The sequence below is a fragment of the Aquarana catesbeiana genome, linkage group LG08 (genome assembly GCF_042186555.1).
Source record: "Aquarana catesbeiana isolate 2022-GZ linkage group LG08, ASM4218655v1, whole genome shotgun sequence".
Taxonomy (NCBI): Eukaryota; Metazoa; Chordata; class Amphibia; order Anura; family Ranidae; genus Aquarana; species Aquarana catesbeiana.
This window is the reverse complement of record NC_133331.1, coordinates 83563337-83587116: the sequence shown is the minus strand read 5'-3', so window position 1 is coordinate 83587116 and position 23780 is coordinate 83563337. Positions and strand designations below refer to the sequence as shown.

Genomic DNA, 23780 nt, shown 5'->3' with positions numbered 1-23780 from the left:
GTATTTTTTGTGGCAGATAGTGAGAGAAGACGGTGAAATAGCACCTTATATTTAGATTTAAAAATATAAAATATTCATGCCTACCAGCTGAATATAGTTGGTTATATTTAAAAATTATTTCCAGGGATATTTCTCTCTGTGCTTACATTTCAAAGCACTTGGCTGCCAAACTGCCATGTTTAGAAGTGCATTTCCACTTTTGCAGCCAAAGTGGGATAACACCTATTTTATATTTGTTACATAAGTAAAAGAAGAAGAAATTGCGCTAGGTGCTAAAAAAATAATAATAATAGTGAGTCAAAAAGCCGTGAAGGGAGTCCTGCAGCTGAACACTATAACCCCAATACAAGGGCACAAGGAAAAATTATCAAAAAGAGCAGTGCAGCGCTGGATTAATAACAAAGTGGATAAATGTTTGATTAAACACGTGTAAAATGTTATGTTATGACCAAAATTTGTTAAACTATTAAAGTTAAACTGATTGATGATTTTTTCACTCATCACATTTATGAATTTTATTTTATTATCTGCATTTGTGTTTTACCATTTATACACCCTATATGGTTTGGTCTCTTACTAGCTAATATCACTTGTTGTTTTTTCATTATTGCAGTTTAACTTTAATGGTTTAACAAATTTTGGTCATAACATAACATTTTACACGTGTTTAATCAAACATTTATCCACTTTGTTATTAATCCAGCGCTGCACTGCTCTTTTTGATATATTTGTTACATGCTCCTGTTCACATAGCATAACTTAAAAATAATAATAATAATTGCTGCTTATTTTTTTTTTATTTTTATTTTTTTATGGAAAATTTTAAACAGCTTTCTACTTTTATGTAATGTTAAGGGGGTGGGGGTGGGGGCGCTGGGGAGTGATGCTTACCATAATGAATCCTGTCTGTACTGTGCTGGCAGATCTTATTAGTTGTAAACTAGATTTGAATACTAACTATCCTAACAAAGGGTTAAAGAGCTCAAAGGCCTAGGTGCCAAAGTTGGATTACACTTTTAGGCCTGATTCACACCTATGCATTTTTAGTGCTTTTTGCACTACAGTCCATTTAACATGGTTTCCTATGGAACACGTTCTATAGTGTGAATATGCAAAATGCAAAAAGCACTAAAAATGCATAGGTGTGAATCAGGCCTTAGGCCAGCCATACACGGTTCGAATCATTAATGGGCAGGCTGAAAGTAATAAGTTGATCGATCAATCAACTTGGGTACAACCAGCCTGACGAAATCTCTTATGATTATTGATAGGGGCTGCTATAGCCGCTAGAGATAATCACTGTCTTCTCCTGGTGGAGGTGGATTCCCCCGAAGCCAGAGGGTCAGCATGACAGCTAGGCAATTTCTATTTTGAGAAGGAAAGGTCTCAAAATAATGAAACTAGAGAGTCAACATGACAGCCAGCAACTCATTTCAGGAGGCATCTCATATTTTTTAAGCCAGAGTTCCAGTACAACAGGCAGGCAACTAGCAATCTGAAAAGAGGGGTATGCAGAGGAATCCCTAATAAATTAATTATGAAAGTTAAGTGGTTGTAAACCTCAGACATGAAATATGAACAAAGCATATCCCTCTATAGTGTGTCTCAATCCAAAGCACTAAGCGTCATTTCTGTCTGCTGCATCGTTCCTCTGCTATGAGTAGGGATGAGCTTCGAGTTCAGGTCGAACTCATGTTCGACTCGAAAATCAGCTGTTTGCAAGTTCGCCGAACAGCGAACAATTTGGGGTGTTCGTGGCAAATTCGAATGCCGCGGAACACCCTTTAAAAGTCTATGGGAGAGATCAAAAGTGCTAATTTTAAAGGCTTATATGCATGGTATTGTCATAAAAAGTGTTTGGGGACCTGGGTCCTGCCCCAGGGGACATGGATCAATGGAAAAAAAAGTTTTAAAAATGGCCATTTTTTCGGGAGCAGTGATTATAATAATGCTTAAAGTGGAACAATAAAAGTGTAATATCCCTTTAAATTTCATAGCTGGGGGGTGTCTATAGTATGCCTGTAAAGGGGCGCATGTTTCCCGTGTTTAGAACAGTCTGACAGCAAAATGACATTTCAAAGGAAAAAAAGTCATTTAAAACTACTCGCGGCTATTAATGCATTGCCAGTCCGACAATACACATAGAAGTTCATTGATAAAAACAGCATGGGAATGCCCCACAGGGGAACCCCGAACCAAAATTTTTTTTTAAAAATGACGTGGGGGGTCCCCCTAAATTCCATACCAGGTCCTTCAGGTCTGGTATGAATATTAAGGGGAACCCCAGCCAAAATTTAAAAAAAAAAATGACATGGGGGTCCCCCTAAATTCCATACCAGACCCTTCAGGTCTGGTATGGATTTTAAGGGGAACCCCGTGCCAAAAAAAAAAAAACGTCGTGGGGTCCCCCCAAAGATCCATACCAGACCCTTATCTGAGCATGCAACCTGGCAGGCTGCAGGAAAAGAGGGGGGGACGAGAGAGCGCCCCCCCTCCTGAACCGTACCAGGCCACATGGCCTCAACATTGGGAGGGTGCTTTGGGGTAGCCCCCCAAAACACCTTGTTGATGAGGACAAGGACCTCATCCCCACAACCCTGGCCGGTGGTTGTGGGGGTCTGCGGGCGGGGGGCTTATCGGAATCTGGAAGCCCTCTTTAACAAGGGGACCCCCAGATCCCAGCCCTCCCCCCGTGTGAAATGGTACCCCTACCATTTCACTAAAAAACTGTCAAAAATTTTAAAAACGACAAGAGACAGTTTTTGACAATTCCTTTATTTAAATGCTTCTTCTTTATTCTTTCTTCTATCTTCCTTCATCTTCTTCTTCTGGTTCTTCCTCCGGTGTTCTATTCCAGCATCTCCTCCACGGCGTCTTCTTCCCTTCTTCTTCTCAGGCCACTCCGCATCCATGGCATGGAGGGAGGCTCCTGCTCTTCTCTTCATCTTCTTCATCTTCTTCTCCGGGCCGCTCTGCATCCATGGCATGGAGGGAGGCTCCCGCTGTGTGATGCTTCTCCTCTTCTGACGGTTCCTAAATAACGGGGGGCGGGGCCACCCGGTGATCCCTCCCCCCTCCAACGCACGGGACATGACAGGACTTCCCTGTGGCATTCCCCGTGACGTCACTGGGAAGTCCCGTCAAGTCACCGCGCGTCAGAGGGGGCAGGGTCACCGGGTGGCCCCGCCCCCATTATTTAAGAACCGTCAGAAGAGGAGAAGCGTCACACAGCGAGAGCCTCCCTCCATGCCATGGATGCGGAGCGGCCTGGAGTAGAAGATGAAGAAGAGAAGAAGATGAAGAGAAGAGCGGGAGCCTCCCCCCATGCCATGGATGCGGAGCGGCCCGAGGAGAAGAAGGGAAGAAGACGCCACGGAGGAGATGCTGGACGAGAACACCGGAGGAAGAACCAGAAGAGCCAGAAGAACCAGAAGAAGAAGAAGATGAAGGAAGATAGAAGAAAGAAGAAAGAAGAAGCATTTAAATAAAGGAATTGTCAAAAACTGTCTCGTCATTTTTAACATTTTTGACAGTTATTTAGTGAATTGGTAGGGGTACTTTTGTACCCCATTACCATTTCACACAGGGGGGGCCCAGATCTGGGGGTCCCCTTGTTAAAGGGGGCTTCCAGATTCCGATAAGCCCCCCACCCGCAGACCCCCACAACCACTGGCCAGGGTTGTGGGGATGAGGCCCTTGTCCTCATCAACATGGGGACAAGGTGTTTTGGGGGGCTACTCCAAAGCACCCTCCCAATATTGAGGGCAGGAGGGGGGGCGCTCTCTCGTCCCCCCCTCTTTTCCTGCGGCCTGCCAGGTTGCGTGCTCGGATAAGGGTCTGGTATGGATTTTTGGGGGGACCCCACGACGTTTTTTTTTTTAAATTTTGGCGTGGGGTTCCCCTTAAAATCCATACCAGACCTGAAGGGTCTGGTATGGAATTTAGGGGGACCCCCACGTCATTTTTTTTTTACATTTTGGCCGGGGTTCCCCTTAATATCCATACCAGACCTGAAGGGCCTGGTATAGAATTTAGGGGGACCCCCACGTCATTTTTTTTTTTACATTTTGGTTCGGGGTTCCCCTGTGGGGAATTCCCATGCTGTTTTTATCAATGAACTTCTATGTTTATTGTCGGACCGGCAATGCATTAATAGCCGCGAGTAGTTTTAAATTACTTTTTTTCCTTTGAAATGTCATTTTGCTGTCAGACTGTTTTAAACACGGGAAACATGTGCCCCTTTACAGGCATACTATAGACACCCCCCAGGTACGAAATTTAAAGGGATATTATACTTTTATTGTTTTACTTTAAGCATTATTAAAATCACTGCTCCCGAAAAAAACGTCCGTTTTTAAAACTTTTTTTTGCATTGATCCATGTCCCCTGGGGCAGGACCCAGGTCCCCAAACACTTTTTATGACAATAACTTGCGAATAAGCCTTTAAAATTAGCACTTTTGATTATTCATGTTCGTGTCCCATAGACTTTAACGGTGTTCGAACAAACTTTTTTCCTGTTCACATGTTCTGGTGCAAACCAAACAGGGGGGTGTTCGGCTCATCCCTAGCTATGAGCATGAATCACTTCTGACACGTTTTCCTGATACCAAGAGAAAAAAAAGGACAGGGGAGGGACCTCCAGCATACAGCCTGAGATTGACAGCGTCAGCTCTGTTCCAGAAGTTAGTGTGAAGGGGGTGTGCAGCTTCCCTCCAATCAGCTCTCAGAGCTCTCCTCACTGATATAACTTCAGCTCTCCACCCTCTGCTTTTCAGAGTTGCGAGATCCTGTGTAATTTCTGCACTTTGAATAAATGTAGAGGAAAGACACTATAGATAAACAGGTACAACTTGTGTAAGAGGATTTGTTTGATCTTTGTGAATCACCTGAGGTAAGGGTTACCACTTTATGTAAGGGTTTACCACTTTAATGCCATCTTTGCTGAGCAATCAGCAGTGGAAACTCTGTAGTTTCGGAATGCGTTTCATATCAAATAACAGCGTAAAGCCCTGAGGACAAATGATAATGATTTTTGACTTCAATACTGTCTGAAACATGCTGAAATTACATACACTCATCCAAAATATGTGTGCTTTATCCAAGCTCTTCCAAACTACTGAGCCTCAGAATTGTGAGGATTAATAAAGGTGACCAATAGGAAGCCAGAAAGGGATGGGGCCCAGTTCAATTTTGGAGCCCATTAAAACCAAATGCATCACATAGCTTTGCCCAACACAATCTCACTACATAGACAAGATATTAAGCTAATAGGTAAACGTCCTATTAGCTCAATTAAGACCAATGTGCAACGTACCTCAGAAAACAAATACAGTAAAACCTTGGATTGCAAGCATAATTCGTTCCAGAAACATGGAAGCCTCCACAAGGGGATTAGAAGCAAAATTCAGCAGGAGCTACAGAGTATAAAAGAGAAGAGAGGTGTCTCTAAGTGTAGCAATATGTTTCTAAATGTTGTAACTTCATTAAATGTAACCATATTGCTACACTTAGAGGAGCCTCTCTTCTCTTTTATAATCGGTTGTGACATTACACTACTTGTATATCAAGATATCGCTTGTATATCAAGTCAAAATTTATTTAAAAAATTTGCTTGTCTTGCAAAACGCTCTCAAAAGTTTTAAAGCTTTATTACCTTTTGTATCACTTGGCCTTGCCTTTAGATTGTAATTGCTAACGAACAGGGCCCTATGATTCCTCCTGTATTGAATTGTATTGTATCTGTACCGCATGCCATCATGTTGTAAAGGGCTGTGCAAACTATTGGCGCTATATAAATCCTGAATAATGATAATCGAGCTAAACTTTAGGTATGATCTCAATACTTATAGCATAGTTAAATTGGTCCAACTTGGATCAATGTAAGTACGTATATCTCACACCTGATGGATCACAGGGGAAGCTAACAATCACTGTAGTAGTTGTTGCTACTACAATGATCGGTGCCATCTTCCCGGTCCTGTGCGGGTGCCTCACTGTGTATTGACCACAGGGAGTCGCTTGCTTGGCACTGCAACCATTTAAAGAACATCTTTCCACCATTCAAAGAACATTTTTAATTAATACAAGGCAATCTGTAAATGGATGATGTGAAGATTGTGATGCCCCTCTTGCTCATCTAATCCAATCAGAGTATGCCTTGTATGCATTGAAAAAAATGGGAAGTGTTCTTTGAATCATAGTGATGCCAAGCAAGCGAGCGACCCTCTGTTTTCAGTATGCAGTGGGGCAGCCATTCGGCACATGACCCAGAAGATAGCGGTGATCGCCACTTGAAGATAGTAGTGATGACAACTTGTCAGCTTCCTCAGCTGTCCATCAGATACACAGTATACTTACATTGATCCAAGTTGGACCAATGTATTATACAATTAAATTGTTACAAAACCCACAACAGTAAAATCATTCTGTATATGCAGCATAGCATGCTTGTTATTCTTACTGTGGAACTTAAGGGGTTAATCCTCTGCATTGTGTAAAAAGGCTGTTTTATCCTGTATGCTCAGATCCTTCCCCTCCTGCACTGTCTATCTGGGAAAGGCAGCTAACACAGGCAGAGTAGCCAACCTGCACATGCTCAGTTGTGTATTTTATGCTGGAGAGAACATTTACTTGTTCTCAGAGCTAGCCAGGTCACATGGTATTGGCATCACACATGTGGGCATGTATACAGGCTGCAGTGGAAATCTCCTCCTACCTGAACTCTTAGCACTGGAGAAACTGTGCAGTTTATTACTGACCGTAGTATAACCGATCAGCCAAAAAGGTATATAGTGGCAGTATTTTAATGTAAAAAGACGATTTATAAGCTGTGGGCACTGTGGGGGGGGGATAATCTATTTTCATATTACTGGGTTTAGTAACAGTTTAAGATCATACCTAGAGTTCAGCTTTAAGGATCTGCATGCCTGTTCCTACCCAAAGGACACGAACTTGAGAATTCGGTAGCAAAAAAGCCAGGCAGCTAGCATTTTCAGAAGGGGAGTTTAGCAATGGCAGCCTACTCAGGTTTCCTTTAAGCACACTGTATATAACCATCTCCTTGCATTCCCAATTACTACATGAAATGGCTTTAACAAAAGACAAGAGTGGAGTTTCCTTATAATTTCTGTCTTGTTGCATGACAATCTTATTTTCTTGTTATAACACTGCAGTTAATATCATCGACGCCTTGCAATTACTGATGTGCATCCTGCTGTTGATAACTCATTAATGTCATACGTTGTAAATGGATTTGATTTCAAACAAGTCAATAGAATGAGTGGGAGCGACAAGCTAAAATACTGCGTAATACACAACATTCGAGAGAGACAGCCAGCGCTACCATTTACGACGGTGCTTTATTATACTAAAGATGACCTGCTGGTCTGACCTGCTTTTATCCTATAATGCAACAGACAGGCATTTCAGTCTCTGATAGTGGAGGAGAAAGTCTATGCTCCAGTTTGTGGCACATAATGAGGAAGACTGAGAGGTTACAGAATCATGCTTGTTTTAGCACATTAAGTGTCAAGCTGGGCACTTTTTTTAACAGCACAGGTGGGTGAAAGCCTTCTAGAACGCAGAGTTCCTGCGCTGAACAACTAATGAATTACTGTATATTCTGCAAGAGATGATGAATTAAACTCTTTGTACCACCCAGGGAGATGGCTTGTTTTATGTCTGATGCTGCAAATCTTTATTAAGCAACAGTTTAAATAGCACTATTTCTAGGGAACCTACATCAACTTAGTTGACTCTTACATCTGATCAGGGCTCTCAAGAAAACTTTGCAATCAATTATGACGTTGGGCTATGGCTTAAATCTCTTTACCACCCAGAGATTTAACTACTTCTTGCCCATTACCTCATTAACAGCACAGTGATGTAAATGATGTTGAGAATGAGTATACTGCCAAGACTTAAATCTCTCAACAGAAAACATAATAATTGCCGTATTAGCCCAAGCTTCATAGTTACATAGTTAATCTGGCTGAAAAAGGACACAAGTCTATCTAGTTCAACCAATATAACATCAAATATTCTAATATGGTTTAATGATTGTGTTTAATGGATAACTCCGCCAACGTTATTGGGTGGGAATGTGGGGGTAACAATTGCTTCTGGTTTTGAACGGAGCAACACAGTTATGCCCTGTACACACGGTCGGACATTGATCGGACATTCCAACAACAAAATCCATGGATTTTTTCCGACGGATGTTGGCTCAAACTTGTCTTGCATACACACGGTCAGACAAAGTTGTAGGAAAATCCGATCGTTCTGAACGCGGTGACGTAAAACACGTACGTCGGGACTATAAACGGGGCAGTAGCCAATAGCTTTCATCTCTTAATTTATTCTGAGCATGCGTGGCACTTTGTGCTTCGGATTTGTGTACACACGATCGGAATTTCCGACAACGGATTTTGTTGTAGGAAAATTTTTATAGCAAGCTCTCAAACTTTGTGTGTCGGAAATTCCTATGGAAAATGTGTGATGGAGCCTACACACGGTCGGAATTTCTGACAACAAGGTCCTATCACACATTTTCCATCGGAAAATCGACCATGTGTACAGGGCATTAGGTGCTGTACGTGATACTTTATTTGCAGTAATAATGAACTTTTCAAGACAAGCTTTCAGGGGTCTACAGTACTGCTTGTATCTAGAAGATGGAGCAAGAGCCCCAAAAGTTTGTCCTGAAAAAAAATACTGTTACCACAAATATAAAGAGAACTTTTAACCATGTTGTTACAAGTGTATTAATATGTCCTAGAGTGCTGTTTGAACCTGGAAGATTCGGGTAGACCCCCCAAAAGTTTGTCCTTAAAAATAAAAAAGATTTTTTCAACTGTTGTTACAAGTGTATCAATATGGTTTAGAGTACTGTTTGGACCTAGACCGACAAAAAGCTTAACAAAATGTTACTACAAATATAAAGAGAATGTTTTACCCTGTTGTTACAAGTGTGCTAATATGTTCTAGAGTGCTGCTTGGACCTAGGAAATGAGGGTAGACCCCCAAAAGTTTGTCCTGAAAAATTACTGTTATTCCATAAATAATGAGAATGTTTAACTGTGTTGTTACAAGTCTAACATGGTTTAAAGTACTACTTTTTAACCAAGTTGTTACAAGTGTATAATATGGGCTAGAGTGCTGCTTGGACCGAGAGGATGGGGGTAGACCCCCCAAAAACTTGTCACCCCCCCCAAATAAAGACTATTACTACAAATATAAAGAGATTTTTTAACCATGTTGTTACAAGTGTACTAATATTCTTTATAGTGCTTCTTGAACCAAGAAGATGAGGGTAGACCCCCAAAAGTTTGTCCTGAAAAATTACTGTTACTACAAATGTAAAGAGAATGTTTAACTGTGTTATTAAAAGTGTATAATATGGTCTACTGTACTGCTTAAAAAGAAAAGCTTGCCAAAAAAATAAGCTGTTACTACACATACTGTATAAAATGAATTGCCAGCCTTGTTATGAAAAGTATACTATTATGATACCGTACAGTATTGTTTGGAGGTAGAGCATGGGGGTAGACCCCCCAAAAACATGGTCTTAAAAATTAACTGTTACTACAAATACAAACATATTTTAACTGTCTTGTTACAATTGTATAATATGGTTTGCAGGTATTACTTGGACCTGAAAGATGGGGGTAGACCATCTAAACCTTGCCCCACAAAATAAATTATAGTTACTATAAAGAGAATTTTCAACTGTGTCACTACAAGTGTATGATATGGTCTACAGTACTACTTGGACCTAGAAGATGGGGATAGACCCTCAAAAGCTTGGCCAAAAAATAAACTGTTCTACAAATAAAAATATATTTTTTTAATGGTGTTGTTACAAGCGCACTTACTAGGTCTATAGTACTGCATGGACCTAGAAGAAGGGGGGTAGACCTCCCAAAAAATTTGCCCAAAAAATAAACTGTTTCTACAAATATACAGAGTATTTTCAAATGTGGTATGAGTAAAGATGGGGGGGGGGGGAGACCCCCAAAATCTTGTCCTAAAAGTTTACTCGATACTACAAATAAAGAGCACATTTTTTAACTGAGTTGCTACAAGTTTCCCAACAATCACTTTATATGTTAATAGAGCAAGTCACAAATCTCAATCTTGTCTCCCCCAATCTTTAATATTCATCCTAGAGCAGCACACACTCCTAATATGATAATGCTTGTCTAAAGCCTGAAACTTCAGTCTGCTTGGTGGTTAGATAGCACACTTATACAGTATTCTTATGCTGTCCCCTTGAAAAATTAAAAATTCTTAGTGATTTAAAGAAGCTGTATTAAAATAGGACACCCTTTTAAAAAGCAGACATGAGCACAAGGCTGATATAATACCTGATACTGATATAAGGCTGATACCTGATACAATTTCCTAGTACAATTTTCCATTATATTTACCAAAACCATATAATATGAGGTCAGAACTAAACGCTTTAAATTTCTATACAATCAGGCATGCCCTTGCACTACATAGTTGAAGGTAAATCTAAAGAAAATTTAACAAGAAAATTGTATAATGTATGGCCAGCTTAACTCCAGAAAAAAGTTACAGAAGAGGGAAATCACTTACCCTGCCTCACCTGTGCAATTTAAATGGATTCTAGTTATGCAGCATCAACATTAAACTCCCAGCCTGCATATAGTACTGACAGCTGACACAGATAAACAGACTAACACACACTTCTATATTGTGTATGCCTGCTATACATACACAATGCATAGGTGATTTCCTATAAGGTCCATCAGAATCCCAGAGACAAGGTAACTTGTGTGCAATGTTAATAATCCACTCTCAGCAGTATAGGATCTGCAGCTGAGTGCTCCTATACAAAGGGTGTCTGTCCTTCACATTAACGAGTTTAATCCCACAAAGTGCAATCCAGCACACAACCTTGTTATAGAACTAGTTGTACATCCCTCAAGCTGTGAGCAGCACAATCCACATTTAATAGAATAAAGCCTATTGCATGCTGAGTGACAGAACAAGTAGTTTAAATCATTCAGCCTTCTATTTAGCCCCTTTACCAGAAGCATGACACAGGCATCCCAAGCCCATCATCAAACCCCCTCTTACACTAGTGAGCCCTGAGAGGCTCTGAACCCCAGGGGGGGGACATCACATTCTAGTTTTAGCAGCTTCAAAGACAAACCCGACAATTCCCTACTCCTCAATTACATGTAATGATGCCCAGAGCTTCTACCCATCGTAGTGCTGCTGCCCTTGGCAAGAAAAGTGAGCATCCATCTGATTTATGGAGCCTGAAGCAAAAGTGGAGCTACTCATATAGCAATCCAACACACCAGGGCATCATTCCCTACAAAAGTGCCTATAGAAGTGTTAAAAAAAAAGGAGTAGAGTACCTCTTGATGAGCCATGTAGAGGCAGCTGAACTGAACTGTATGAAGTCCCCTCCAGCTTTCCAGAGACAAGGGATGAGGATAGAAGAGAAGGAGTCCTCCACAGCCTGGATCTCACCCACTGCTGAAGCCTATGGCACAGTCTGCTCCAGATAAATGTATTAACGGCAGCCGGCTCATGATTAATTAATCAGCCCCAGTGACCAGACTGGGAGAAGGGAGGAAATCTAGGATAGGAAAATGATAGAAGAAGAAGAATGCAAAAAAATATCACAAGCAGCAGCCAGATCACTTGCTTCCTCTTCTGAATTCATAATCCCCTCTGCTCCTTGCAAGCTTCATAGACAAGAAAGTGGCAGCAGCATCACAGTGCTGCGCTGCCGATGTGTTCACCAGGACCATCGGAGATGTTAACCAGTTCAGCTGGAGTTGGGATGCTGCGCTTGGATGGAGAGGGTACCAGCTTCCTATTGGACGATCCGTATTGCTCCTTTATTGGCCATAAGATAGTTAACTGGCTGCTGCCTGTGCATGCTCTAGGTAGCAGGATGCTCAGTGCCCTGCAGGTGTGGGCAGATGTATTATTCAGGGGCTAAGCCAGTGATTTAGAAAAGAGAAAAGATGCATCATGTTCATCATCAGGAAGACTTCATAGAAAATAATAAAAGAAGAGACCTCTGCTGGACTGATACTGTGATATAAGAAGGAACTTTACAAGAGCAGCAGTTATGCCTTCTGTGTCATATAGGAATTCAGACCTGTAATTCAGAGCTGTGAACCTGTAATATTTAAAAAAAAAAGACACCTGTCACAAAAAAAATGTCAGCCTGCTGCAATAGAAAACTAAAAGGGACACTTGAAATATAATGTGGAACATTTTTCTGTGTCAGGCTGTACCCTGCTTTGATTATGTGTCTTTGTTCTGCGACTGCCTGGGAAAAAATGAAATAAAAATGGTCCTTTTTTCCAGTTTTTTCTCCTGGAAATCTGTAAATTATTTTTTTTTCTGCTGTGGAGGAGGAAATGGGATGTATGTTTGTTAACCATTGCATTATAAAAGGATCAGTATAGGGGTTGCTAGAGTGCATTAAAGGGATAGTCTGATTGATATGGATAGAGCTTTAGATAGATGCTGCTGGGTTGTATTATTTCCTGATTTTTCTGGTATTTTGGAGACTCCAGGAGCCAGGTCTGCTGGAAAGATTTGTCCTACCTCTGCAGCCACAGAGTGTGTTCTCAGTGTAATACTGACTAATGAGAAACCCGACACAGAGTGAGACATCTCCCATCCCTTGTAATTGTCACAGCGGGTGGGAGGAGCTGAGAACTTAAATCCATCCAAGACTATCTGCAGGAGCTGGTTTACAATGACCAGCAAGCTGCCCAAAACTGATTAAAGTATAGCATAAGTATAGAGGGGACTGTACTAATTAATAATTAATTAATAATAATTTTCTTCAATCATTAGATTAGAGGTATGAGAGAGACTTTTAAACCCACATAATGGGCAGCACAGTGGTGTAGTTGTTAGCACTTTCACCTAGCAGCAAAAAGGGTCACTGGTTCAAATCCCAACAGGACACCATCTGCCTGGAGTTTGCATGTTCTCCATGTGCCTGTGTGGGTTTCCTCCAGGTATTTCAGTTTCCTCCCACACTCTAAAGATATGCTGGTAGGTTAATCAGATCCTGTCTAAATTGGCCCTAGTATATGTATGAATGTATGTTAGGGACCTTAGGTTGTAAGCTCCTTGAGGGTAGGGACTGATGTGAATGTACAATGTATATGTATAGCACTGCGTAAATTGACAGTGCTATATAAGTTACCTGAAATAAATAAATAAAGCATTAGTTCAGCCCTATAATATACAATGATTTTAAAGGTCCTGCAGTTATTATAACAAAACCTGCTATCAATAATATGAAATAAAATCAAATAAAAAATGATACTAGGTTTTGTTATAAGCATAGTATACCTTTAGAGTCAATTTTGAGTTTGCAACATTTTGTGCAGCTAATTATATTTTTTACAGTAGTGCAATCCACATATCTATATACTTATATTAAAGATGGAAAAGAAAAAAAAAAAGAATGCAACTGAAAAGAGAATAGAGAAGGGTACTTATATTTATAAAGTGCATAGAGGACCTCCGCTACCAGCAAAGGCTAATGAAACTCACTTATCCTTATAGATGAAGGGGGTGTATTATTTCTATAAATATATAGTTCAGATAAAACCACAATGGAAATCTGATCACTTTAAAGGCTTGACTTACCTGCTCTGTGCAGTGGTTTTGCACAGAGGAGCCCCAATCCTCCCCTTCCTGTATCCCCCACTGGCGCTCCTGGCTTCTCCTCCTTGACCAGTGCCCTCAATAGCAAGCCGCTTTCTTTGGGGGCTCTAGTGCGTGCTTGCTCCCGAGCCTTGCTCTATGCATCCATAAGACACATAGAGCCGTGGCTCAGCCCCACCCCCGCTCTCTCCTCATTGATTCACTGGCTGTAACTGACAGCAATGGGAGCCAATTGCTCCCACTGCTGTCTCAGCCAATGAGGAAAGGGAATCTCAGGACAGCCGAGGCTCTCGTGTACATCGCTGGATCGAGAGGGGCTTATTTTAGTATTATGGGACATAGGGGGAGCAGCACACAGAAGGTTTTGCATGCATGGAATGCATGAAGGTAAAAAAAACCTTCAGTCTTTACAACCACTTTAAATTCACTAAAAAGTATAACGTCCTTTGAAGTTTGTAGAAATTACGTTTTTATCTCCATCTGCAAAAAGGGTTCTTCACTGTAATAGGGCGTACACACGGTCGGACTTTGTTCGGACATTCCGACAACAAAATCCTAGGATTTTTTCCGACGGATGTTGGCTCAAACTTGTCTTGCATACACACGGTCACATAAAGTTGTTGGAAAATCTGATCGTTCTAAACGCGGTGACGTAAAACACGTACGTCGAGACTCTTTATTTATTCTGAGCATGCGTGGCACTTTGTCCGTCGGATTTGTGTACACACGATCGGAATTTCCGACAACGGATTTTGTTGTCGGAAAATTTTATCTCCTCCTCTCCAACTTTGTGTGTCAGAAAATCCGATGGAAAATGTCCGATGGAGCCCACACACGGTCGGAATTTCCGACAACACGCTCTGATCGGACATTTTCCATCGGAAAATCCGACCATGTGTACGGGGCATAAGAGCGGTGAACAAAATATAAAGGTTATTAAGTGACCCTAACCTATGCTGTTGTGTCTCTAATTTACTTATGTAAAGTAGTTATGTTATGTTAGTTATGTTGCTAAGCTAAGCCAGTCTGAGCTGTTGATTACTTTTTTCTAGGCTCTGTAGGTCTCCCCTAAGCTCAGTGTGTTGATTGCTTTTGGCTGTTACTGTGAAGGAGGCTCCAGTAAGCATTATGGAGTGGTCAATCTTTAAGTCATGAACATGTATCTGGCCTAACCAATCCCAGAGGTCCTTGTTCAGAGATAGGGTTTGGGCAATGATAAATCTTTGGGATGCTTTTTTGAAGTGTTCTCTTTCCTTCTGGGCTCTGGCTGGGCAGGATGTATGCTTAGCAGTATTTCTGCTTGGACCTTGCCTCAGGCTGGAGAATGTGCTAGGAGCCCAAGAACTCACACTCTCTGCTTGAGTCTAGATTCACCTATGTGGTTGATGCATTTTTCAGGCACATTTTCCGGTTCATTTTGTGTTTTTAAACCTGCGTTTTTATATTGTGTGTTTTTTTATATTTGTGTGTTTTTTCCCTTTTATAAGCCCTGTATATAACTGGTTTCTAAGGAGCGGGCTGGGAAGCCAGGCTTCCGCATCCTTAAAAAATGATGATTCATCAGCTGTCAGTGGATTTCTGCTGACAGCTGAATGTCAAAAAAATAATTGGCGACTAAAAAATTTGAAAAAAAAAAATGGCATGGGGCCCCCCCCCCAGATCCATACCAGGCCCTTCAATTCTGGTATGGATTTGGAAGGGAACCCCATGCCTGAATAGAAAAAAAATGGCATGGGGCCCCCCCAAATCCATACCAGATCCTTATCTGAGCATGCAGCCTGGCAGGTTAGGAAAGGGAGGGGACGGACGAGTAAGCAAGCGCCCCCCCTCCTCCTGAACCATACCAGGCCGCATGCCCCCACCTTTGGGGGGGTGCTTTGGGGCAGGGGAGCTCCACACTCATTGGAGGCTAACCCCCGACTGCCCGCTCCTTCTTTTTGACAGTTCTTAAATAGGTAAGGGGCGGACCACCTGAGTGACGTCACCTGGTGGCCCCGCTCCCTTGCATTTTTCTCATTTTTTTTAGCCAGCAATTCTTCTTTTACATTCCGCTGTCAGCGGGGGAACCCCGCTGATAATCCCTTTCCAAAAATGCACCAGCTGAAAAATGCATAGATGTGTACATGTACCATAGGAAACCACTTAAATGGACTGTAGTGCGTTTCTGCAAAAGGGAAAACGCACAAATATGTGAATATGTGGAGAAAGTAGGCCTGGGAAAGGATCTTCTTGCTGAAGAGTGTCACAGAAGAGCTGGGTAGAAGCTACTATCTGGACATATACAGTATCTCACAAAAGTGAGTACATCCCTCACATTTTTGTAAATATTTTATTATATCTTTTCACTGAACAAATTACACTTTACAATGTAAAGTGGTGAGTGTGCAGCAACAGTGTAAATTTGCTGTCCCCTCAAAATAACTCAACACACAGTCATTAATGTCTAAACCACTGGCAACAAAAGTGAGTACACCCCTAACTGAAAATGTCCAAATTGGGCCCAAAGTGTCAATATTTTGTGTGGCCACCATTATTTTCCAGCACTGCCTTAACCCTCTTGGCGTTCACCAGAGCTTCACAGGTTGCTACTGGAGACCTCTTCCACTCTTTCATGGAGATGGTGTATGTTAGAGGCCTTGCGCTCCTCCACCTTCTGTTTGAGGATGCCCCACAGATTCTTAATAGGGTTTAGGTCTGGAGACATGCTTGGCCAGTCCATCACCTTTACCCTCAGCTTCTTTAGCAAGGCAGTGATTGTCTTGGAGGTGTGTTTGGGGTCGCTATCACGTTGGAATATTGACCTGCGGCCCAGTCTCCGAAGGGAGGGGATCATGCTTTGCTTCACTATGTCACAGTACATGTTGCCATTCATGGTAACCTCAATGAACTGTAGCTCCCCAGTGCCGTCAGCACTCATGCAGCCCCAGACCATGACACTCCCACCACCATGCTTGACTGTAGGCAAGACACACTTGTCTTTGTACTTTTCACCTGGTTGCCACCAAACACGCTTGACACCATCTGAACCAAATAGGTTTATCTTGGTCTCATCAGACTACAGGGCATGGTTCCAGTAATCCATGTCCTTAGTCTGCTTGTCTCCAGCAAACTGTTTTGATGCAGTGTGCGGCGTATGGTCTGAGCACTGACAGGCTGACCCCCACCCCTTCAACCACAGCAGCAATGCTGGCAGCACTCATACATCTATTTCCCAAAGACAACCTCTGGATATGATGCTGAGTGCGTGCACTCAACTTCTTTGGTCGACCATGGCGAGGCCTGTTCTGAGTTCTGAGTGGAACCTATCCTGTTAAACCGCTGTATGGTCCATGCTGCAGCTCAGTTTTAGGGTCTTGGCAATCTTCTTATAGCCTAAGCCATCTTTATGTAGAGCAACAATTCTTTTTTTCAGATCCTCAGAGAGTTCTTTGCCATGAGGTGCCATGTTGAACTTCCAGTGACCAGTATGAGAGAGTGAGAGCAATAACACCAAATTTAACACACCTGCTCCCCTTTCACACATGAGACCTTGTAACACTAATGAGTCACATGACACCAGGGAGGGAAAATGGCTAATTGGGCCCAATTTGGGCATTTTCACTTAGGGATGTACTCACTTTTGTTGCCAGAGGTTTAGACATTAATGGCTGTGTGTTGAGTTATTTTGGGGGACAGCAAATTTACACTGTTATACAAGCTGTACACTCACTACTTTACATTGTAGCAAAGTGTAATTTCTTCAGTGTTGTCACATGAAAAGATATAATAAAATATTTACAAAAATGTGAGTGGTGTACCCCCTTTCTGAGATACTGTAGTTAGTCACATAGTTAGTCTGGTTGAAAAAAGACACAAGTTAATCTAGTTCAAACAATAAAAGGGGAAAACATTTTTACAATCCCAAGTACACAATCCCAAAGACTGAAAGGAAAAGCAGCAGACTGACATAATTCTCTGTCACTCTGCTCTCTCCACTCTCTGCGCTCTCAGCAAACTCTTCACACTGCAGCACAACTGACTGGCTCCTTCTGATGCTTCTTCCCCCAGTCTGAACTCAGTTGTACCATGACTGCAAGGGGCTGATGCCAAGTCAAATTCTGGTATCTGGGCTGCTTGCATGGATTAAAACACATTATACAGAGGTGCATTAGTTTGTGTATTTTATATCTGCCCGAAATCCAACTAAAAGTGAGCCTTATTCAATTGTAAACTTTTCCAACTAAGCATCCTTACATCATAAGATGCCTGCTATTACCTTTATAAGTCACAAAGGCCTCTCTGATGTAGTTTCAGCTTGTTACTGGGACCTGAGTTTCCTCGACTTCTTGGCTAAGCTCCACCAACTGTAAACCCCTATCGAATGAGTTTACCTTGACTAGCTATTGAGCCAATCTCAGTGGGCTGTAGATGTCAGAGAGGATCCCAGAGCAGGATTGTCGTCGGGCACTCTGGTGTGCGCCGATTCGCGCCAGACCGCGCTGGCGCGCCGTTGTGCGGGCGTGCACACGGTGTTTGCCGCCAATCGCCCTATTTAGTCTGCTGGTGCATTGTGCTCGGTGCTGTCCGATCTTCAGCTTCCTGTTCCTGTACTTCCTGTTTACCTGCCTGAACGTCTGATCTCCCTTGTCTATTGGATTCTCCCCTGCTATCTGCCTGCATCTGACCCCAGCCTGCCTTCGACTTTGAACCTGCCTGATCCCTTGTACCGTGCTGACCGCCTGCTGCCAACCTTGCCTGTGACCTGGACTTTGAATCTGCCTGCTCCTCTGTACTGTGCTGACCGCCTGCTGCCAACTCTACTTGTGACCGGACCTGCCTGCCCTGCTCCTGCTCTGCACCAGTTAAACTGTGCTTCAGCCTGCCAAGTACCTCCCATCTGCTTGCACCAGGATCTTGGGCCTTAGCCTCACAAGTCACCCGCCAGGCACTCATACCACTCTGCACTCCCGTGCCTTCTGTTTGCTCTATCAGGGGCCAGGAACCAGATACGTATGGGAAGCCTCCCCCTGCTATATCGGGTTCATCAGTCAGGTACGTGAAAGTCTGACAGTATCGGACAGCCATGTCCGAGCCTGAGCAGGGGACCTCTCCCATGGAGGAACTATGCAGACACCTGGCGGGTCTCAAACAAGCTGTGAAGAGCCTTCAAGAAGGTTATACTAGACTGGAAGAACGAGTCCAGGTGTTGTCCTCACCTGCTAACCCTCAAGTTGCTTCCACTGCTGGACTCGCATCTGCACCCTCTGTGGTTATGCTACCCCCTGAACCCAGGGTCCCCACACCCGAAAGATTTACTGGTGATCGTAGTAAATACCGATCATTCTGCAACTCCTGCGAACTTTATTTCGCTTTGCTACCATGCACCTTCTCCTTGGAGGCAACCAAAGTGGGTTTTGTGATTTCTCTCCTGTCCGGTGAACCACAGGCCTGGGCCCACCGTCTTCTGGAGCAAAAGTCAACCTGTTTGGATAGCCTGGATACCTTCTTTGCCGCTATGTCTCAGTTGTATGAGGACCCCCAGTTAAAAGCCACCGCTGAATCCGCTTTGCACGCCTTACAACAAGGGCGTAGACCCGCCAAAGACTATGTTCTGGAATTCAGGCATTGGAGTTTGGATACGGACTGAAATGACGCTGCCCTGCATTACCAGTTCTGTATGGGATTATCCGATTCACTCAAAGATGAACTGGCATGGGTCGGAGTACCCCAAACTCTGGATGACTTTATCAACCTGTCTGTTCAGATTGATCGGCGTCCAAGGGAGCGCCGTTTCGAGAGGTCCGCCAATCAGTTCCGTCCCACCTGGGTCCTCCCCAAGGTCCCTAGTGCTACCAGTGTTACCAGCTCTGTAGACCCAAGTCTTCATGTACCATCTACCTCTAACTCATGAAGAGCGACAGCACCGACGAGTCAATAATCTATGCATGTATTGCGGAGAATCGGGTCACTACGTGAGATCTTGCCCTAACAAGACATGTAAGTCCCTTTCAACTTCTCCTAAGTCTGCACCTGCCTTGCCTAACCTTGCTAACCACCTGGCTCTCTCTATTATTCTCCAGCTTCCAGGACAGGATCTGCCAGTCTCGGTCATAATTGACTCCGGAGCATGCAGCTGCTTTATAGATCTTACTTTGGCTGCTCATCACCACATCCCTCTCCAACCAAAGTCGCAGGGACTTGCTGTCCGCCTTGCTGATGGTTCCACCCTTAGCTCTGGTCCGGTCACCCAAGAGACTATCCCACTGCTGGCTATCATGAGCACTCACCATCGGAATTTCTTCGGCTGGACGCCATCTCTTCACCACTCTTTCCTATTATTCTGGGGATGCCTTGGCTGCAGGCTCATAACCCCAGCATTGATTGGATTTCGGGGGAAATCAAGTTCCTTTCCAGTTATTGCCAACAGCACTGTTTGTACAACACTTCTGTGAAATCAAATCAACTCCTGTGTCTGGACATTGACACTGAATCGCAGCAGGCGATTCCCGCTCCTTATCGGGACTTTGCTGATGTCTTTAGTAAAAAGGGGGCAGAGACCCTTCCGCCCCATAGACCTTATGACTGTCCAATAGAACTTTTGCCTGGATCTGAAGTTCCCTTTGAAAGAATCTTTCCTTTAACAGAGCAGGAGCTGGACACCCTCAAGGTATATATTGATGAGAATCTGAAGAGAGGTTTTATCCGTCCATCCACTTCGCCAGCCGGAGCTGGCATTTTCTTCGTCGAGAAGGATCACTCACTATGGCCTTGCATTGATTACAGAGAACTAAATAAAGTGACCATCAAGAATCGTTATCCTTTACCTCTTGTGCCGGAACTGTTCCAAAGACTGGGTTCAGCAAAAATCTTCACCAAACTTGACCTCCGTGGAGCCTATAACTTAATTCGCATCAGAGAGGGAGATGAGTGGAAAACTGCCTTCCGTACCAGGTTCGGGCACTTTGAATATCTTGTTATGCCCTTCGGTCTGTGCAAGCGACTTTTCAACATTTTGTTAATGACATCTTCTGTTATCTCCTGGACTTATACGTTATAGTATACCTGGATGACATTCTGATCTTTTCCTCCTCAGTCACTGAACATCGCAGGCATGTCCGGAATGTTTTAATCCGGCTCAGGCAGCATGGACTTTATGCCAAATTGGAAAAATGTGAGTTTGAACTCCAGAACATTCAGTTCCTCGGCCTAATCATCTCTACCAACGGTATTACGATGGAGCCACAAAAGGTGGCAGCTATCCTGGATTGGCCCGCTCCCTCCGATAAAAAAGGCTCTCTGCAGTTCCCTCGAGATTGAATTGGTGTTCTCGTCTGCCTATCATCCCCAGACGAATGGGCAGATGGAGAGAACTAAACAGATGCTAGAACAATACCTCCGATGCTTTTCTGCCTTCTCACAGGACGATTGGGTCTCTCTTTTGCCTATTGCTGAGTTTGCCTACAACAACTCTGTGCACTCAGCCATTAAACAAACACCATTTTTTGCAAACTACGGTTTTCACCCGTCCTTTCTGACCAGCTCCCTACCCGAATGTGCGATTCCCGCAGTCTCCGAAACAATGAACTTCTTCATCTCCAACAATAAGTTACTACGAGAAACCATGGCTAGAACCCAGGAATACAATAAAAAGACGTATGACAGGAAGAAGCGAAGAGAACTCCTGTTAGAACCTGGCAGCCAGGTCTGGCTGTCTACTGTTAACTTAAAGATGACTTGCCCCTCGAGGAAGTTGGGTCCCAAGTTCATGGGTCCCTTTTCGGTCAAGAGGAAGATCAATGATGTGACCTATGAGCTTGACTTATCCAATACTTTGAAGGTCCATCCGGTCTTCCACGTGTCCTTGCTTAAACCTGTTACTCCCAATTCCTTCCCGGGTCATAATACTGGCCCGCCTGAACCCGTAATTATCAACAATGAGGAAGAGTTTGAGGTGGAAGCAATCCTGGACTGCAGGAAGAGACACAATCAAGTCCAGTACCTAATCAAGTGGAAGGGGTATGGACCAGAAGATAATTCTTGGGAACCGGAAAACAATCTGCACGCTGAAGAACTCTTAAGAGATTTTTGGAATACCCACACGGATAGACTGGCCCATCTGGGCATCCGGAGGCTGCCCTTAAGGAGGGGGCACTGTCAGAGAGGATCCCAGAGCAGGATTGTCGTTGGGCACTCTGGTGTGCGCCGCTTCATGCCGGCCCGCGCTGGCGCTCCACCATGCGGGCGCGCGCGCGCCTGTGCACGTCGGCGCGTGCGCACGGTGTTTGGTGCCAATCGCCCTATTTAGTCTGCTGGTGCATTGTGCTCGGTGCTGTCCGATCTTCAGCTTCCTGTTCCTGTACTTCCTGTTTACCTGCCTGAACGTCTGAGCTCCCTGTGACCCAGCTTGTCTATTGGATTCTCCCCTGCTATCTGCCTGCATCTGACCCCGGCCTGCCTTTGACTTTGAACCTGCCTGATCCCTTGTTTCGTGCTGACCGCCTGCTGCCAACCCTGCCTGTGACCTGGACTTTGAATCTGCCTGCTCCTCTGTACTGTGCTGACCGCCTGCTGCCAACTCTTCTTGTGACCGGACCTGCCTGCCCTGCTCTTGCTCTGCACCAGTTAAACTGTGCTTCAGCCTGCCAAGTACCTCCCATCTGCTTGCACCAGGATCTTGGGCCTTAGCCTCACAAGTCACCCGCCAGGCTCTCATATCACTCTGTGCTCCCGTGCCTATCAGGGGCCAGGAACCAGATACATACGGGAGGCCTCCCCCTGCTATATCGGGTTCGTCAGTCAGGTACGTGAAAGTCTGACAGTAGATTGGAAGTTAGCAGGAATAAGACATGTCAGACCACAGTCAAACCAAATCAGAGAGGGTACAGAAGAGGCATCTCTGGGTATCAGAAGTCATTGTGTAGTGACTGGTCTTAGGCAGCTTTTTTACTTTAAAGCCCTGTACACACGATTGGATTTTCTGACGGGAAATGTTTGATGTCAGGCTCCATTGGACAATTGTCGGACTTTCCGCCAACAAATGTTGGCTAGCATGTCTTCAAATTTTCCGCCAACAAATGTGTGTTGTTGGATTTTCCGATCGTGTGTACACAAGTCCGTCGGACAAAAGTCCGAAGTACAAACAAGCATGCTCGGTAGCAGAAGCGGTCGGTCTTGTAAACTAGCGTTTGTAATGGAGAATTAACATTTGTGACGTGGCAAATTATGAAATCTCCAAATGCAGCGCACAATTCTTTTCTTCTTTAATGGGATAATAATGAAGCTGCTTTGCTGGTGATACTGATGGAGTTATTGCAAACTAATTTTAAAAGGCTTTTTTTTTCTAGTGATAGCAAGAATAATATTATTATGTTTTTTAATAGAAAAAATAAAAAAAGCTCTGCCTCCATGGGAGGCCTCCCGGCGACTGCTGTCTTTTGGCTTTGACAGCTGTTATATAGGCAAGGGCGGGGCCACCCGGTGACGTAACCGAGTGACCCTGCCCCCTTCTGACTTCATGTTATTATTATACAGGATTTATATAGCGCCAACAGTTTACGCAGCGCTTTACAATATAAAAGGGAGACAATACAGTTATAATATAATAAAATACAGGAGGATTAAGAGGGCCCTGCTCAGAAGAGCTTACAATCTAATAGGGTGGAGCAGGCGGTGCAAAAGGTTGTAACTGTGGGGAATGAGCTGATGGACGTGGTAAAAGATTAGTTAGAGATATGATAGGCTTTTCTGAAGAGAGTTTTCAGGGACTGCCTGAAGGTAGCAAGAGTAGGGGGTAGCCGGCCGGGTGGAGGCAGCAAGTTCCAGAGGATGGGAGAGGCTCTGGAGAAATCCTGGAGACGAGCATGAGAGGAGGAGACGAGAGAGCTTGAGAGTAGGAGGTCTTGAGAAGAGCGGAGAGGATGATTTGGGTGATATTTGGAGACTAGATTGGTGATGTAGCTTGGGGCAGAGTTGTGTGGCTTTGTATGTTGTGGTTAGTATTTTGAATTTAATTCACTGGGTGATTGGGAGCCAGTGTAGGGATTGGAGAAGAGGGTTGGCAGACACTGAGCGGTTGGTAAGGTGGATAAGTCTGGCAGCAGCATTCATGATAGACTGAAG

The 23780-nt window shown here is 43.7% G+C and overlaps 1 protein-coding gene across 2 annotated transcripts in view; it reads right to left on the bottom strand.

Annotated features, from left to right (window-relative positions):
• Positions 1-12649, bottom strand: part of LOC141105894 (heparan sulfate glucosamine 3-O-sulfotransferase 1-like) — a 272714-nt gene extending 260065 nt beyond the window's left edge. For both annotated transcript variants that reach the window (XM_073596075.1, XM_073596076.1), the window contains exon 1: positions 11393-12649. The gene's annotated coding sequence lies outside the window, so the exon portion shown is untranslated. The remainder of the gene's footprint in view (positions 1-11392) is intronic.
• Positions 12650-23780: the final 11131 nt, after the last annotated feature.